The sequence below is a fragment of the Mustela erminea genome, chromosome 20 (genome assembly GCF_009829155.1).
Source record: "Mustela erminea isolate mMusErm1 chromosome 20, mMusErm1.Pri, whole genome shotgun sequence".
Lineage (NCBI taxonomy): Eukaryota > Metazoa > Chordata > Mammalia > Carnivora > Mustelidae > Mustela > Mustela erminea.
Window position 1 is genome coordinate 35,972,292 of NC_045633.1, and position 18,460 is coordinate 35,990,751.

General features: G+C 47.6%; 1 long non-coding RNA gene across 1 annotated transcript in view; it reads right to left on the reverse strand.

Moving 5' to 3' along the window:
- The window catches only part of LOC116581102, a 36,572-nt gene extending 18,554 nt beyond the window's left edge, over positions 1-18,018 (reverse strand). The window contains exons 1-3 of the long non-coding RNA XR_004281891.1: positions 17,923-18,018; positions 15,772-15,893; positions 12,993-13,140 (exon numbers count right to left, since the gene is read on the reverse strand). This is a non-coding gene — a long non-coding RNA (uncharacterized LOC116581102). The remainder of the gene's footprint in view (positions 1-12,992; positions 13,141-15,771; positions 15,894-17,922) is intronic.
- Between the last annotated feature and the right edge of the window lie 442 nt (positions 18,019-18,460).

An 18,460-nucleotide genomic window follows, 5' to 3' on the forward strand; every position in this document is an offset into this window, starting at 1 on the left:
CTAACCCTCGTCTCCTCTGCCGCAATCATCGTCTGAGCTAGCTAATGGCAGGGTACGGGGACCTCCCACTGAGATTCCATTACCTTGTAATTTTCAGCTTGTTCACTGTTGCGATAAAGCCCCTCTGTCTTCTAATTCCCCAGCACTCACGTCTCATCTTCTCGAGAACTGGAGTACAGAATATGCTTTCTGCCGGGGATTCACTGAGATAAGTTATTGAAGTCAAGCAGAGAGGCAGGCTTCCAGCACTCGACTATTCATCTCAGAATTGATGTTCGTGCTTCCTTTGGAAGGTCTAAAGTAATCACAAACAATGTGCTTCCTGGATGTTTAAGGATTCAGACGTTTCCTGTACAACGAAGGTGGAGGGGGCCAGGCACACCCCCCACCCCCCGCACACACACACCGGGAGCTCATTAGCACTAGAGGCTTGGGACAGCCGACTTGTATTTGGTGTAATTTCTATGGGACCGAGATGCTGCTGTTCTCAAAGCCACTCGTTGGGGAGGAGTAACCGTGTCCACACATACGCGTTAACCCGGCCCCAGACGGTGGCCATGTGACCCGTCTATGAGATGATTTTCTTGAAAACTGCTGCTCCCTCCCGAATCTCGTTCTTTGGTCTCTGAGACACGGCCGCTTCTCTCCCCTCTGTGGATGCAAGTCCCAGCTGCTCCGAGCCTCTGCCAGGTCACCTTGGTGGTCTCCCTGCCACGAGGCCCCTCTCCTTTCCACCCAGCTCCGCGCCATCCTTCGGGCCCTCCCGGAACAGTGTTCTCCTCAAAGCTGCCATTGTCAGAGGCCCTTGCGGTTGCCAAGGAGAGAAGCAAAGTGGAACGTCTCCGGGTGGGATTTCCACAAATATGTGGCATAGGATGACTTAAGGGAGGGGGCATCCCTAAGGCACAAGCCGTTCTAATACAGGATATATGACACTCCTCCTACTGACCAAGGGCTTCCATGCCCCCACATTTTGAACCTACGAGAGCTTATGACTGCTTTGATTCATAGTGTATACCCAAGGTGAACTTATGTGTCTTCGGATGCTCTCGATTTGCTCTCAGGACCCTCAAGCCTCCGTGTAAAGAAGCCTGGGCACTGTAAGGAAGATCACGCCCCACAGAGAGGCCATACGGAGGCTAGTCCCACTTCTGAGGCATCCTATCCAAGCACCAGGGTAGCAAGGATAGAAGCTTCTGTATGACTCCAGGCCCCCACCACTGGAGTCATCCTCAGCCGTGTACAACCTCTCTGCTGGCAGTCCTAGGCCTCGGGGGATTGGGGGTCAGAGGGACAAGCTGCCCTCACTGATCCGTCCAAATTTCCGCCTTACAGAATTGTCAGCACAGGAAAAGGCTTTGATTTTCAGCCACTGAATTTGGGGCAGTTACCTGCACAATAGTGGTTCATGGAGAGGAGGAAGGTGGTTTTCTACCCGTATTCTGGTTTCCTGAAAGGGTGCTTCCCACCCCTGAGGAGGCACGAAGAGAAAAGCCCTGAGACCTTATCGCTCAGACTGTTTTCTCAGGCGTCAGGGGAGCACGGTGTTGGGGAGGCTCGGGGCAGGTACGGACGGGGTGGAGAGAAGTCTCCCCGCACAGAGCAGCTCCAGGGCGGGGAGGCCCCTGGCCACTGAGGGCGTCAGTAGCAGAAGGCCTGGCCATGAGCTGTGGGAGCGTGGGGAGGAAGCGGGGCGGGCAGCCAGTGCTGGGAGGGCGCAGGTCAGGATCATCTGGCTCCATTCAGCCTGAGTACGAAATACCCCAACCTTCCAGAGCTTTCGATGTCAACCTGGCTCGACTCACCTAGCTGGTACCCAGCCTCTACGGAACAGAAGCCCGGTGTGGAAGGAAGTCTACAGAGGAAGAGGTGACGACAGCCTCGAGTCTGGGGCAATCCTTCTCCGTGCTCTCCCCTTTTGAAAAATGAGCAAGCTCTTTAGAATTCTAGATAGGAAAGTCTTTCCAGGAATTGCAGCCACAGGAAGGCCGAGACACTCTCTGCTTTAGGGTTCTGCCAAGAGCAGGGATCTCTTATTTTGGGGGTGGGGATCCGGGAAGGGCTTGGCTGTCCCCTCCCTGGGGATCATGCTCACAGGAGAACAGGGGGGGCTCTGGGCATAAATGCTATCCTCAGAAGGGGACCTTGGCAGCCCCCCGTTGGCTGCTGGCACGTCTTTGCCAGTTGGCTACAGAGGAGAGCCTGGAAAAGCCTCATTAAACCACACAAAGCCGGCCTAAGGAGCAGCGCCCGATGGCCCAGGATCCCTACTCAGCTGAAGCCAGGCGCCTGCGGACACAGCTTGTCGTGTCTGAGACCTCACGGCTGCAAATTCCCTCCCCGCCCCATCGAATCCTCGGGGATCGCAAACACGCCTGGGTCCTCGGCCGGCCAGCCCGGGGAGGTCACTGCAGCAGCCACCCGGCTCCACCGCGCTGGCCTCCTTCAGGCATGCACAGACCTCAGATCCTCAGGGTCAGGACAGTCCCCTGCTGCCCCGTGATACTGGCCAGACCCAGGCTGGGGCCCTGTCCCGAGGCCGGCAAAGCTTCATCCCCACAAAGCAGCCCCTCTTGGGCTTCCCCAGGGATTCTGATTCTGCAGATGTGGCGTGAGACCCGGGAGGCAGGATGCTGAAAAGCTCCCCAGTGGGGAGGATGCACGGCGGGCTTGAGAATCAGAGCCAAGAGAAGCAGGCTGATGTTTAATGAGCACCTACTGTACGCCAGGCCCTGGATACCGTACCCTTTCCCGTTTCCAAGGTAAAACAGCCTTTGTGAGGTGATGTCCTTTCTCAAGGAATGAGGGACGGCCACTGCAAAGAAGCTGGAAGCCACCTGCTCACAGCTCCACACCCACGAGAGCGCAGACCTGAAGAAGACCGATAAGACCACGTGCGGCGCAGGAGACCAAGCGACTGGAACTTTCCCTCCCCTTCTTCAGTACAAAACCAAACTGGTGGTTGCCAGAGGGGAGGAGGAGGGGAGGGCAGGGAGAAGAGTAAAAGGGACCAAGAGGGCGCCTGGGTGGCTCAGTGCGTGAAGCCGCTGCCTTCGGCTCAGGTCATGATCCCAGGGTCCTGGGATCGAGCCCCGCATCGGGCTCTCTGCTCAGCGGGGAGCCTGCTTCTCTCTCTGCCTCTGGTTCTCTCTCTCTCTCTGTTTCTCATGAATGAATAAATAAAGTCTAAAAAAAAAAATAAAACGAATGAAGAGGACCATTACCGCGATGAACCCCGAGTGAGTACAGACTTGCTGAGTCACTACATTATACAGCTGAACTAATATAACACTGTATGTTCATTATACTTGAATTAAAATAATTTTTTTTTAAAGAAGCAAGAGGGCCTGGGCTCCGGGAGGAGCGGAGCACAGGACAGCAGAGGGCACGCGGGAAAGGCGTCCCTGAACTTCTCAGTTCCGGGGAGCCCTCTGAGTTTCTCCACATGTCCTGGGGCCTCCGGACATCCCCTTCCTCTAGCAGGAAGAATAGGAGAGTTTCCATCCTGGAAGGGGAAATAGTTAGCATCAGGGATGGCAGAAAAGTTCCCGAATTGAATCCCATGAGGGAGCCTGTGAAAAATGGCCATTCACCGGCCTCACTCCTAATCCGCACAAACAGAGCCATGGAAGTGAGACGGACCCACTGCGGTCCTTGAAGGCTTTCAGGAGATTCTGAGAGCGCAGGGGAAGCGCCCTGATGCCATGTCCTCTCCCGGCTCAGCCGCCTTTCACACAAAGGTACGTCGCCTCCAGGATATTCCCGGTTTTCTCACCAACAGCGGTCAGGGTCCCATTCGAGCCTGGAGAGCGTTCTGTGGTCAACTTCAAAACAAATCCTGGTACTAAGCCAACCCCCAGTCTCGCTGTGAGCCCCTGCACCGCTGATCCAGTGGGATTTCCCGTGGGGAAACTGCCAGGGTCGCGTCTCTGTTGTGTTTCTTATTCCTTTAAAAAAAAAAAAAAATTCCGAGTAGATTATTATATCAAGCCAAGTACCATGGAATGGGACTCGTAGATTGTTAATACATAAAAGTACAGAACTGCGTGTTCTCAGGACCTCTGTCAATTTCTGGAAGGATCAGAGGAGGGGCTGTGTGGTTACAGAGCTGGAGGACGGCTGCTGAGTGACGGTCCAGGCGCGGGTTCATCAGGCCATTTTAGGAAGACGGCATTGGGACCGTTCTTTTTTTGTGCAAAGCCGTGTTTCAGCAAAGCAGCAGGAATCCTGGAGCAGCAGGCCAGGGAAAGGAGCACAGACGTGTCAGCCCTAAGGTCTGCCAACCCCACCCACCTGTGGCCTGGAACTCACCCATAAATTTATAAACTGTCCTCAGATCCCACACCCCTAAGAGAGCATTGCAAATTAAACTGCTCCGAAGGCTCTCAAGATCTGAAGAAAAGAGGAGAGAAAAAAAGCAGCATAAACAGACCTAACCTCCATCTAACGAAACCAGTGTCAAAGGAACATGATTCAAATATATGTTGATGTTCATTGCTCTTGCTCTCAGGGTAAAGATAGACTCCTGCAGATGGCCTGTCTGAACGGGCCCCACCTACCCTCTACAACCTCATCAGATACCCTGATCTCCCCATATCTCCTTTATAGAAAGATGGGCCTTTTACAGTTTCCTGCCCCAGGGCCTTTGCCCAAGCCCTTCTAGCTCATGGGATTTTCCTCTTTTCCTTCTTCACCTGGCTAACTGTGGCTCATCCTTGAGATATCGATGTAAGCCTGCCTTCCCCCTGATGTTTCTCTGTCCAAAGCTCTATTATAATGGTTCATACATTATATAATCCCCTTCGTAGTAAGAATCATAACTGTGATCTTAGAATCGTTTGCCTGCTTATTTGATGACGCTCCACCAGGTCAGAAACGGCAATCATTTCTTGTTCACCTCTAGAATTTCATATAGTTCAGCGCCTGGCACATAGACACACAACAAGATCTGTTCTAGGAAAATAAAGGAAAGCATGAATGGTCACCTAGTACAAATTCTTTATCCTCAAGACAAGAGAACCCAGGCCCGGGGATCATTCTTGCTTTAGGGAACCCATCACAAATTAGAGACAGAGCTAAACCAGCACTAAGGATCATGCAACCCTGAGCCCAGACCTCCTACTCTGTTGCCACCACTCTCTCCAAAGAAAATGACTCAGCTGAAGCGAGAACAAGAGAAAAGCAAAGTTTTCCACTCAATGGCTCATTTTTGTGCTCAAAGAGAAAGGACAGTGCAGGAAAGAAATCGTGAAAAGAAGCAGGGGATATTCTAAGCAAAGTACTTGATATGAATAATAATGAACAAAAACATTCCTGCTTATTGTTTATCTAATTTTGAATTTTAATGAATAGCAGGGATGATAATTACTCAATTCCTATGTTTATATAAAACCAACACACAAAACCTCACAGTTTGATATTTATGAAGTGTCAGGTTCCCTTAAATACTCAGCTTTGCAATTAGAAGGGGAGCTATTCATTAACATTTTAAACTAGATAAATAAAGGAAGAGTTGTTATTTATTCATTAAAATTTTAAAAACTGTAAATTATCCACTCATCTTTTGGGTATATCCATATCATTTAATTAACGGCGAGTCAAAGTGCTACAAAGAAGCATGTACCTACACACCCAGAAATAGATACAATACCTATTAGCAAATGGAATGATTGCATCAGGTTAACAATTCAGATGCATCTACGCCTGGCGATTTTGAAAGAACGCTGGCTTTGGAGTCAGCTGGAGCTGGGTTTCAATTATTTTTCTTCTGCGTGACCTTTGGCTACCTGCTCAACCATTCTGGAATCAATTCCTACATCCACAAAATGGGATTATCATCTTACTTCATGTGGGGGTTGGGAGGCATGAAAGGGCATGAAAACTAGTGACTGGGGTAGGTATGTTGGGAGTCATGAAGAGTCTTGAACTCTGCTATGGAATGAACATCTGGCTTCTTACAGAGGGTCCTCCGAGACCCAGTGAGACAGTCAGGATACAAAGAGTGGTCACTTGCCAGCTGGTGGTATTTGAGGATGTTAGGAGGCTCTGTGCCAGAGGGTTAAAGGGTTAAAGACCAGGGCTCTGCCGTGAAAGCAGTCTAAACACCAGGCAGGGACCATGTGCTTCGGCTCATCACTACAATCCCAGGGTCTAGTACCCAGGACGTAGTAAGTGTTCACTGATATTTATGAATGGACAACTGCATGATCACCACTGTATCATTATCACCTCTGGATGCTTCCTGTGGTGTTCAGGATACTTCTCGTTCCCTTAGGTCACTGTGTTCCCAACTCTCTCCATCCACCTGGGGTACTGCATCAGAGGAGGGCTGCCTAGGGACCATGTGAGCTGGGACCTTTTCCAGACAGCTCCATGCCCTGGGTTTCCAGACTCCATGTGGCCCTACACTTGCTTTGTCTAGTCTTCAGATGACACTGGGCATTGACAGCATCAGATGGTGTATGTCCAGCTGCCACTGTACTCTACCCTCAAGAAGGGCGGTCCTCTTAAACCCCTACCCAGAGTCTGGGGCTTGGAGTTTCAATGTCACCATGCCTGTACCAGGATCTGGAATGGGATAGCTTCCACCCCCTGCCTAGTGTGCCGTCTACCCATTTCCTTGCCCTCTGTCCAGCTTTGACGATGATTTCATTGCCCCATGTCTGTGCCAAGTTTAGAGCTTCTCTCTGGAAGTGTTGGCTCCCTCCCCCTTCTGGCCCACACACCATCGTCTGCCAAACAAATGTGGGGCTCCCCAGGAATGGGAAGTGAGCAAGGGGGTCAAGGGAACATAGTCACCTGTCTCAAAAGGGACCCAACATCCCCTAAGAACTTTGACAGAGTCTCCTGTTTCCGACCTGGCAAACTAACTTGGATGGATCTATTTCACACTGCCAGAGCCCTAATGGCCTATCTCCCCTGTTCTCTGGACACAGGGTCTCAAACCACTCAGAGGAGAGAGGTTACAAGTATCTTAGTCTTGTCTGGGACATGAACCAATGATTGGCAGAGTGGGACAATCATAGGTGCCACGTCCTTAAAGCCCATCTTTGTATCCTGATGTCCGGCATCTTGGTCCTCAATGACCCCAAGGAGCTGCCCCTTTCAGGGCTAGCCAGTTCTTCGAGACAGTCAATGACTGTCCTACGAGCCTATGTTTCACATGAAAACCCACAAGTCCAGAGCTGGCACCTACCACATCTACTGGGCCTTCACACTCCAGACCAATAGTCCCCCTTTAATCACCCCAGAATCAAGCACCAAACACCTTAAAAACAGTCCTCACACCCCAGAGACTACCGCTATTACTCAAACTTGCCCATCCAAAGCCTGTTGACCTTCCCACGGAAACCACAGTGAAGGTTCTTGCCCATACGTTCTCCCCTGCCCCCCGACCAACCATGATTGCTTCCCCGTGTAGCCCTGCACAACATGCCCCCTTTTGAGACCCTTAAGAAACAAACCATTTTCATGGACAATCATCTCCTAATCTGTCAGCTTCATCACACCTGAATAATAATAAAACTGACATTTTAAAAATGGACACTCAACATTGGCCTGTGGTCGAAGCCCTCGACAATCTATTCTGACCTTCTCTGGAGAGAGTGAACTCTCAGAAGCTGACAGCCTGAGCTGAGTAATGTGCTAGAACATTAGATGCACGGCAAGGAAACAGGGTGAGAAAATACTTTTTAGGTGCCGATGGGGGGTTCCTGGGCTGGGGGGACAGCAATCCCCCTCCACAGCAATATGGTAAAGTCTCATCAGGAGAATGCATGGCAAGGAAAGGAGAGGAACCTTAGAGGATATCCAGTGGCACTAAGATGACCCCGTATGGGCTTACTTTATGGTGGACCCAAGGCGTGGTTGTAGCGGGTGTCATCTGGGAGTCCCCTGAAGGGGAAGGAGGAACTGGACCAGAACCGGGCAAGCTGAGGGTCACCACGGAGGACCCGCAGTCGTGTCGAGTGTTACTGGTTGATTGCATGTTTGTAACAAGGACGCGGTCACGGGCTGAGCTGTGTCCCCCAAAAATTCACTTTGCTGTCCTCATCCCCAGCACCAACGAAGGGGACTGTAGTTGGAGAGAGGGTGTTTCCAGAGTTCAGTTAAAATGAGGTCATTAGGGTGTGTTCTGATCGTACGGTGGGTGTCCTTATAAGATATATGTACGGGGGCTCTTGGCTCGCTCTCTGTAAGTCAAGGAGAGACGCCTCAGGAGGAAACAAGAAACAAAGCCTGCTGGTAGCCTGGTCTCAATTTCCAGCCTTTGAGATGGTGACAAAATAGGTGTCTTCTTGGTTAAGTCACCTCAAAGTCTACGGTAGCCCCAGCTGGCTATATTCCATCGCGCAGGGTTGCTTTGGGAAAGGGAAGAACGGGGCTTTGTAGCACAGTAGAATGTGTGCTTTTGGGTTTGTTTGTTTGTTTTTTTCCCACCCAGACTGCCAATGCCCTTGCTTACAGCCCCCTAAATTAGATGCGGTTACTGACACGTGAAGTTACCACATCAAAACCCGGGCATGAACAGCGGGTGTTTTAGCTCCAGCCCACGGAAACTTATCGCTCCCAGGGCCCACCTCCCTTGCTCAAAATTCTGCCGTCATCAAAGCTGCTTTTGAAATTTAGAAATGCTGAATCATCCATAAATTCAAACCTCGAATCGACCCTGTCCTGCTGTGGCTATGTTGGATGATTGGATCAAGCTGAAAGCGTGAGCCTGCGGTTTTTTTTAGGTATATGCAAATGAGTCTGTCAGAGTTGGAGAACTTTGGGGAGTTCTTTAAAACGTAGCATCAGAATACGAAAAGGCTTAAACCCAGACCCTTTCTGAATACTGAAAAGTTATTAGGAAGAGAAACTCTGTAGATGGGTGTAGCGGGACCTGCAGCATCCCTAAACAAGGCTAACGCCAGATACCCTGGTATTTATTTAGAGAATAAAGAGTTATCAGCCAGATTTCAAATCCAAAATGGTAATGCCTTCATGGCTACAAAGAAGAGACAAATAGGGATGTTACTGGCAGGGTGCCCGGCCAGAGCACTGATCTTAAAATCGGCAGACCTGGACTCCCCACCCACTGGTTATTTATTGGAGTTGTTTATTCTCCCTAAACATCTATTTTCTGATCCAAAAAAAGAAAAGGAACATTACTCCATACTTATCACGCACATTGCCGAGGGCTCAAATGGGAAAACCACTGTGACAACATCCCAGAACTCTTAAGTGCTAAGCCGAGGCAGGGACTCCTCACCCTGGAAGAGGTTGTGCCTTCCTGCATAGGACAATGGCAACGTAAGCATTTGGAATCACGCAGAAAAGCTGCCAGCACTACCTTCTGCTCTGTGTCAGCTTTGACTGTTTTTTATCTTAAGATAGTTTCAGACTTAGGGGACAGAGTTCCGGCATATCCTTCCAGCAGCACCTCCCCTCCACGTTAACATTCTGCATAACCTTAGTGAAACCGGCTAAATGGAGACACTAACAGGAGCACCATGTTATTAACAAAGCTACAAACTTGACTCAGCCGTCCCCAGTCTTTGCACAAATGTCCTGTTTCGGTTCTAGCATCAAGACCAAAATCCCACACGGCATTTGGTTTTCATGTCTCCTCCAATCTGCGACAAGCCTCCCTTTGCCTTCCTGACCTTGAGACTCTTGTTACTTTGTGGACAGACCTCCAGTTTGGTTCTGTTTTCCCATGCCTGGACCGAGGCTATGAATTATCAGGAGGGACATCACCAAGTGATGAGTTCTCCTCGGGAGTACCTGATGTTGCTACATTTTATGGTAATCAGTTCTTAACCTTGGTCACTTGCCTAAGGGGGTGCCTGGAGGATTTCTCCACCGTGAAGTCACCATTTCTCCCTTCTAACTCATAAGCATTCCTTTTGGGAGAGAATGTGCAAATCCCACGCATAACTTCGAGACTCTACAAATAGTTCGTCTCTCCTTAAACTTCCACCTGCTGATTCCGCCCATTCTTGAGTAAACTTTTTTTTAATGGACAAGTAATTGACATAGAACATTGTACTGATATTAGGTGGATGACATAATGATTTGATAGATGTCTATACGGTGAATTGATCACCACAGCACGTCTAGTTAGCATCCATCACCGCACCCAGTCACATTCTTTCCCTATGGTGAGAACTTCTCCGACCTACTCCCTTCACAGCTTCCAGATATGCAGTACGGTATCACACACAAGAGTGCTTGTTGCATACGACGTCCCCAGGGCTTAGTTACCTTATAACTGGGTGTTTCGACCTTGTGATCACGTCCACCCATTTTGGCAAACCACCCCAAAGCTCTGCTTTTGGCAACCGTTGATCTGGTCTCTGGATCTCTGTGTTCTTGGTTTGCTTTTTCTTATTCAGACTCTACATATAAGAGAGATCAACAGTATTTCTCTCTCCCTGCCTGACCTAATGTCCTCAAAGTGGTTATAGATGGCAGGATTTCTTTTCTTTTCTTTTCTTTTTTAAGATTTTATTTATTTATTTGACAGACAGAGATCACAAGTAGGCAGAGTCAGGCAGAGAGAGAGGAGGAAGCAGGGTCCCAGCTGAGCAGAGAGCCCGACGCGGGGCTCGATCCCAGGACCCTGAGATCATGACCTGAGCCAAAGGCAGAGGCTCAACCCACTGAGCCACCCAGGTGCCCCAGAATTTCTTTCTGTGATGACTGACTATTATTCCAACATACGTACACGCACACAGGTTGAAGCGACATATACCACATTTTCTTCATCCATTCATCTGTCCAAGGCCACTCAGGTTGTTTCCATCTCTTGGCTAATGTAAATAACGCTTCAGTGAGCATGGGGCATTTTGTTGTTATTGTTATACAGGTATGTTATATATACACGGATGCTATCAGAGGGAAAGAATATAAATACAGCTATAATTCATAGCAGTTTTGCTAGCAGTAATTATTGCTGAGAGGTTCTGATGATGACTTTCTATTTTCCTCATTCTATTTCCTTCTACATTTATTATTCGGAATTCTTCCGCAATGAAGGGGTATTTCTCATTCTTTCCTCCCCCCCCCCCTTTCCTCCGTCTAGTTTTGATTCAACAGCCTCTGTGGTTCCTGGGAGCTCCCTCAGCACGGCTGGTTCTCTTGTTTCTTTCTGTGTGGTTGGTTGGTTATTTGGTTGGCTGGACTGATCTTGCATTTTGCCTGCTTTGTCCCTATAAATAAATCATTTCCCCCCATCATCTGCATTTCCTCAAGGAGCACTCAAATACCAAAAACCCATTGCCAAAAATAGAAAGCAAGGGGCGCCTGGGTGGCTCAGTGGGTTAAAGCCTCTGCCTTCGGCTCAGGTCATGCTCTCAGGGTCCTGGGATCGAGCCCCGAATTGGGTTCTCTGCTCAGTGGGGAGCCTGCTTCCCTCCCCCACCTGCCTGCCTCTTTGACTGCTTGTGATCTCTGTCTGTCAAATAAATAAATAAAATCTTTAAAAAAATAGAAAGTAATATATGTTGTGAAAGATCAAATGTGGGTTTAATTTATCCCTGAGATTTCTACCAGGTTCCCTCACCATCTGCACATTCTCGTATACAAAGGACCATGGAGTCTCATTCGAAAACCATTATTGGACACAGCCTGTGGCAGGTCCATAAGCCACCAACACAAATGTCATCTAAATGCACTCCCTTTCCTCAAGGACTTCTCAGTCCATCAGGGGAAACGGTTTTAGTACCTGTGCTACAATTAAATGGTTTCTACTACCCAGTATTGAAAAGTGTGTCAAGCATTTATACTTCACTCTACTTGGCCCATTCAGAAGACAAGCTTGATTTTAGATTCTGCACTCCAAGACGGGGACTTGGCACACACGCTAGGCTAAATAAAGATGTCCTCCAAAGATGTCCGTGGCCCGATCCTGGAAAATCCTTAGGTATGTTACCTCACGTAGTAAAAAGGGACTTTGTAGATGTCGTGAAGGGTCTTGAGATGGGGAGAGAACTCTGGATTAAACTGGTGGGCCCAATGGAAGAATGGAAGTCCTTATAGAGGAAAGCAGGAGGGCAGAGCGAGAGGAGAAGTCGTGATGAAGGCGGTGCTGGGTGGCCACTGGCCAAGGAACGTGGGAAGCTTTTAGAAGCTGAGCGAGGCAAAGAAATGGATTCCCCTCTAGAGTCTGCAGAAGGAACCCGCCCTGCTGACCTATTTTAACTTTCTGGCTTCCAGAACTGGAAGAGAATAAATCTGTATTAAGATGCTTGAGGATAATCTATGAGAATTTGTTACAGCAGCTGATAGGAAACAGATTCTGCCTGTAAGCCCCATGACTGCCAACAGCCACAATGTTTTGGTCACCTGTTTTTGCTGTAAATCATCAGAGGGTTTGGAATTATGATTTCATGTGACAGGAAGACAATTGCCTTGATGAGAGCAGGAGGAAGCCAGCTCCACACTCCACGGTGTCCAAGGGGAAGGAACCCAGATTTCTCAACTTGTAGTGGGGGCATAACAAGAATATCTCAGTGTTTTTGAAAACAGGAAGTCTGTGCTGCCCATGCCGTTTCATTCCTAGCACCTTGTCCTCCCGCAGCATGTACAAAGAGAAACTTTCAACTGAACACCAGCCAAGAGCAGGAGGTGGGACATCTATTCTATTCTTTTCCCCCACCGCCATGCCTGCCTCATTGAACCCTTCACAGAGCAAAGACTAAAGCCCTGCGTGTGGCTAAGCCAACCGAGGAAGGCTTTGGAGGGTCTCTGGATTTTCATTCAGCCTAACAGCCAGGGAGGCAAAAGGAAAAAGGCCTTTCCCAAGCTTTCCCAAGTCCAGACTTGCCTCATCCGAGGTCTGCTGTCTCTGAGCTCTGTGTTTGCATTTGCTTGAAGATCTGTTTGTATATATTGATAGATACATGAATTCCCAAACCCCATCACCAAAGGTATACCGCGAGCAAATAAAAGTAGACCAATCCAGGAGGGTGCGGGCAAGAAATTCTGCAGAGATGGGACTGGCTTACCTTCATTTCTGCCTTCGTGTTACAGGACTTTTTTCTTTTTTTTTTTTTCTGCCTTTAAAAAGACCAGGGGCTGTTTGCTGTTAAGGATCAGATCATTGGTTTGATGTGGTTCAACAGCACTCATGTCATCCAGGCTGGTTCCCTTTGCCTGTTTCAAAGACAAAGAGAGTCACTCTAATTCCCATTCGTGCACAGAGAGATCAACTATGAATACTTCCTGAGGAAGTGAGAATCAAAGAGGCAGCCCAGAGATGCTTCTGCGCTCCAATTATATTCCATTTTCAGGTTGGGTTCTACTCCTTAAAATGATAGAAAATTGTGGAGTGTTTCTAATCTTGGCAGCGTGGATGGAATCCATCGTTCCAGAATTGTGTTAAAGTGGTCTTGCCTGAAGCAGGGCTTTTGGAATTGGCAGTTAGCTGGTTGCTTTGGTTGGAGACTTGGTCAATTGGAAAATGTTTTATTTCACCAAAAAAAAAAAAAAAAAAGTCACCAAGTCCTATCAGAAGCTGAACAGATTAGTTCTGAATTTGACGGATTTCTTTCTATTTCTTTTGAAATTTCCTTGCAGACGAGGGAGGGAAGGAGCATTGGTTAAACGCCTAAGGTGTACCATGTGCCTGTTGGTATACTACATATTTATCTCACAAGTGTAAGACAGACCTACTCTTTTTCCTTTTCGATGTAAGAAAACAGAGATGCGGGTTTTTTGTTGTTGTTGTTGTTGTTGTTGTTTTTAATAAACTTGCTGTTCTCCAGGATCGCCAAGATCTAAGTCCAGGCATGACTAAGAAGGAACGAAAATATCCCGGTGGTTTGGGACCGGATTAGAATGTTTGCACAATCGTCTACTAGATCTATGGCTTGAGAAGCTTCTTTACAAAATGGAAATAACAGTAGTTATCTTGTGAGGTCATTGTATGGTGCGTGCTTGTTTTTCCTTTTGGCAGGGGAGGGGCAGAGAGAGAGAGAATCTCATTATAGAGTCTGATGCGGGGCTCATTTTCACAATCCAGAGAGCACGTCCTAATAGAAATCATGAGTTCGATGCTCCGTGTGTTTTGGTGGCTCAGTTGGTTGCTGTCTGCCTTTGGCTCAGATCATGATCCCAGGGTCCTGGGTTCAAGCCCCACATCCAGCTCCCTGCTCATCGGGGAGCCTGCTTCCCCCTCCTCCCTACTCATGCTCTCTGTCCCTATGTCTATCTCCCTCTCTCTCTCTCTCTCAAATAAATAAATAAAATTTAAAAAAACAGTTGGATGCTTAACCAACTGAGCCTCCCAGGTGCCCCCATACGCACATGGATGCTCAATGCCAGGCCCCTATAGGTATTCCATAAAAGAGAAATAATATTATCAATCAATAATTCTGGGCCATCTCTTAAGGGGCAGGAACGACATCAAATATTTGTACTGCCGTTTATGATGTGTTTTCTTACCTAAAACAGTACAATGGACACTTCTGCTCTAGTTAATATCGGCAAAGACCCTCCCACATGCAGAGACAGTGTTTTAGGCGCTATGGGAGATTTGAGAGCAACATTGCTAGACAATAAAATGGTCACGGGCCATCATGATCCTATTATACTGGCGCAGCAGACCTCCCCTGGAAAGCAACCTACAGATCGCTTGGGGAAGCTTCGAAGTAAAGCACAGGTCGTCCTGACGATGCCAACAGACTTTCCAAGGGGTATTCAGTGTGTAGAGCTTTAGAGAATTAATATCCAGATTCTCATCATACATATATATTCTTTGCTGAAACTGTTTTAACAGAATTCACCTGCCCTTGAGGTGACATGGAGTCAGTCCTCACTTTCCCTTAAAAAGTCACCTCTCTGGGGCACCTGGGGTGCCTCAGATGGTTAAGCATCTGCCTTCTGCTCAGGTTGTGATCTTGGGGTCCCAGAATTGAGTCTGGCATCTGGCTTCCTGCTCAGCGGGGAGTCTGCTTCTCCCAGACTCCTCCCCACCACTCAAGCTCTTTCTCAAATAAATAAATAGCCTCTTTTTTTTTAAGTCACCTTTCTGGCTTTGTACAAAAGACAGACAGGCTTCTCACCCATCCCCCTTCCTACTAAAGTGCATTCCTTTATGCAGGGTGGGGAACCTTCTGGGCTTTTGAACAAAGGGGAATTTAAAATGCTGGTCTTCAGGTTGGAAAAACAGAGCTCTAACAAGTACAAGACAAGACCTTTGCAAGTTACATAGTTTCTGATTTCTCTGCTTCCAAGTTTCTGATTTCTCTGCTTTCAATTTGAGGATTCAATTACATTGCGAACTGGCAGATGATTAGAATTAGTTTTTATGGTATATCAAAATGAGCATTTTGCAGATAACCTTGAATAAATTGTTGTCATTGGTTTTTGTTTCTGTTTTTGTTGGTGGTGGTTTTTTTTTAATTCCACTCCCATTGACTCATTTAAGGATATGAGTTTTCTCAGCACCAAAAATAAATAAAAATTGAAAATGGGAATAAAATATATACCAGCTCTTTTCATATAAGGAATAAGTAAGATTTATTCATAAATGCATGAACCACATGTAAACTTTCCTTTCTGTCTCATCAAGATTGATTTCTAATCATACGTTTCTGTTTGGTAATGATCACAATATGTTATATATTTTTATTGTCTGGGTATATATTGGATATAATAATAATTACACTGTTTGTAGCTCAGTCCACATTTAAAAAAATAAATCTTGGGCCATAAAAAACTAAAAACAATTTCAGTTTATATACAAAGGAAGAGGAGAACAACTTCGGACATCTACGAACTGACCTTGAAGTTGTCAGAGAACCGGTCCAAGAGCTGGTCTGGAGCTCGCAGCCAGACCATGGGGTCCTCCTGGGGGAGATCAGCAACCACAGACATCAACCAGCGTCCAAGGGGTGTCAGATGCTCTGTGTTTTGTAACGATGATACAGGGAAACAGGAAAATAAGAACAAGCGAACAAACAAACAAACAAAACACAATTTCAGAATCTTATCTAAGCACAGACAAAACCAAAATGTCTTAGTCGGTTCAGGCTGGGTGGCATAAACAGCAAACATCGATTTCTCACAATTCTGGATTCTGGTCAGTTCAAGATCAGGGCACTGGCAAGATCCAGGGTCTGGCAAGGACCCACTTCCTGGTTCAAGATGGCCGTCTTCTCCGTGTCCTCACATGGCCGAAGGGGTGAGACAGCTCCCTGGGGTCTCTTCATTAAGGGCACAGATCCCATTAAGGAGGGCTCCGCCCTCATGCCCTAACCTCCTTCCAGAGACCTCCCCCCACTTCCAATATCATCACAGCAAGAATTAAGACTTTTGGGGACACGATCTATAGCACAAAATAACTACAGAAACAAAAGTACCACACCACCCTACCCCAGCTAATATGAGTGACTGTTGCTTCTTTGCCAGTTACTGTTTTAACCATGCTCTTGTCTTCTAGATGAAGTTCCCAGATAAGGAGACTGCCAGATGAGATTTATTTAGACAACCCATCCTAGACTTGGCCCCGTTTCCTGCAAGCATTCCATTCACAGTAAAGGTTGCCTCGTTTAGCTCTCCCCAATTACCTACCCAAGGTCCAAATCCTATAATAAGTCTTTTCTACCATCTTCTTACTGAGATTCCCAGTGCTTCAGCAGCGGGTACATTTTCCCTTGCTACAATGAGCAAGAAGCTCGATGTGTCCAGCTGGAAGTGGGTGCCCCTGTAGTATATGGCTGGAGGGCACTGACAGCATGGGATATGCCACCAAGATCCAGCTGAAGTCCTCCCTGCCCTGGGTGGTAAGCCTGAACCCAGTGCTGTTGTTCCCATCTGAGACCCACTGTGTCTCTCCCTTTTGGAGACGCCCCCCTGTACACATGCCTGAGAGATAAGTTTGTGCTATGTTGAGCTCCAATATTGTGTTAAATATGCCAGCATTGGGTTTATCATGTTTATTTGATCATATTTACATTGTTCTTTGCTGAAATTGTTTTCCAGTCTTCTAACACCTGCTCCTGGCCTGTCTGCTTGTCTAATGGCTTAGAGGGGGTTCTTTGTCTATAACGGGAAATGTCTACAGGGAGAATGTGCTAGTGAGGGTCCAACCGGAAAAACAGAGCCAGGAGGAGCTATCTGTATTAAGAGATTTATTGCAATGAGTTGGCTTATATGATTGTGAGGGCCTGAGTAGGCAAGTCCAAAATCCAGAGTGCAGGCCATCAGGAAGGCAGGCTGGAACTCTCCGGAGCCTGCCAAAGCTTCTAGCCACAGGCAAGTTTCTTCCTCAGGGGAGCCTCAGCTCTGCTTTCCAGACTTTCCAACCCCTCCAATCAGGCCTACTCAGATCATGTGGAATAATCTCTTTCACTTAAAGCAGCTGATTATGAACTTCAATCGTATCTACAAAACGTCTTCACGGCAGTACCTAGTTCAACGTTCGACTGACGGGGGAACTGGATGGTGGCCTGGCCAGAGTGACACGTGATGTCAACCGTCGCAGCAGAAATTGGGAAGTGGGCTGATAAATTGGTGCCCAAGCTGGGTCCAGGGGCTGAGGGATGTCCCCTGAGACGCGGCGTCTTCCGTAAACTGACTTGGACTTGGATCGCCATTTTAGAACCATATAAGGACATTCCCTCAGTCCTGTCTTGGTGTTTCTGAGAACTTTGTTTATTTTTGTCTGCCTAAAATCAGGAGTTTTGTGTCTGCTCCCCGATGACAGCTCGGTGATGACTGCCTTGCCAGGACCCAGAGCCATGAAATTATACAAACACCCATGGATGGATCCCAGCAGCTCCGAGGCACTCCTCTGTCTACACTGTGCCTCTCCCTCGTCTACACTGTGCCTCTCCCCCCCTACCCTGTGTCTCCTCCATTTACACCGTGTGCCGCCCAGGCCAAACCCACTTCCTCTTGTCTCCTCACCATCATGCTAACTTGCATGCTTACCTCATTCACTGCACCATTTCCCCAGGAACCACTCAAAATTGCAGCCGCCATGATGGGAAGCTTTTGAAAGGCGCGAGAGTATTCATTTGAAAGGTACCTTCAAACAAAAAGCAAAGAAATCCTCAAGAGGAGGTCACTTGTCTTGTTTCTCCGCCAGAGAGAGCATCTCGTTTAACCCAGAACTCATGCCTTCTCCCTTTCAGTACTTGGGGATTAGTGACTGCTGAACTTTTAATTATTTGGGCTGACAAAACTGTCAAATGCACAGAAGTTCTACCGAGCCCAGTTGTGTGCCACTCTCTTTGAACAAATATGTCAAAATCCTCATCTACATCTAGACTTACTGTCTTCTTTCTGGAGGGAAAATACAATCAACATCTTGTAGTGATGATTTCGTATTTGCCTGGAGTTGGCTGCTTTTCTCTGTCTTTCTCTGTCTTTCTCTGTCTCTCTGTCTCTGTTCCTCTGTATCTCTGTCTCCCTGCCTGTCTCTTTCTCTGTCTCTGTCTCTGTCTCTCTCTCAGGAAAAAAGAGGTTA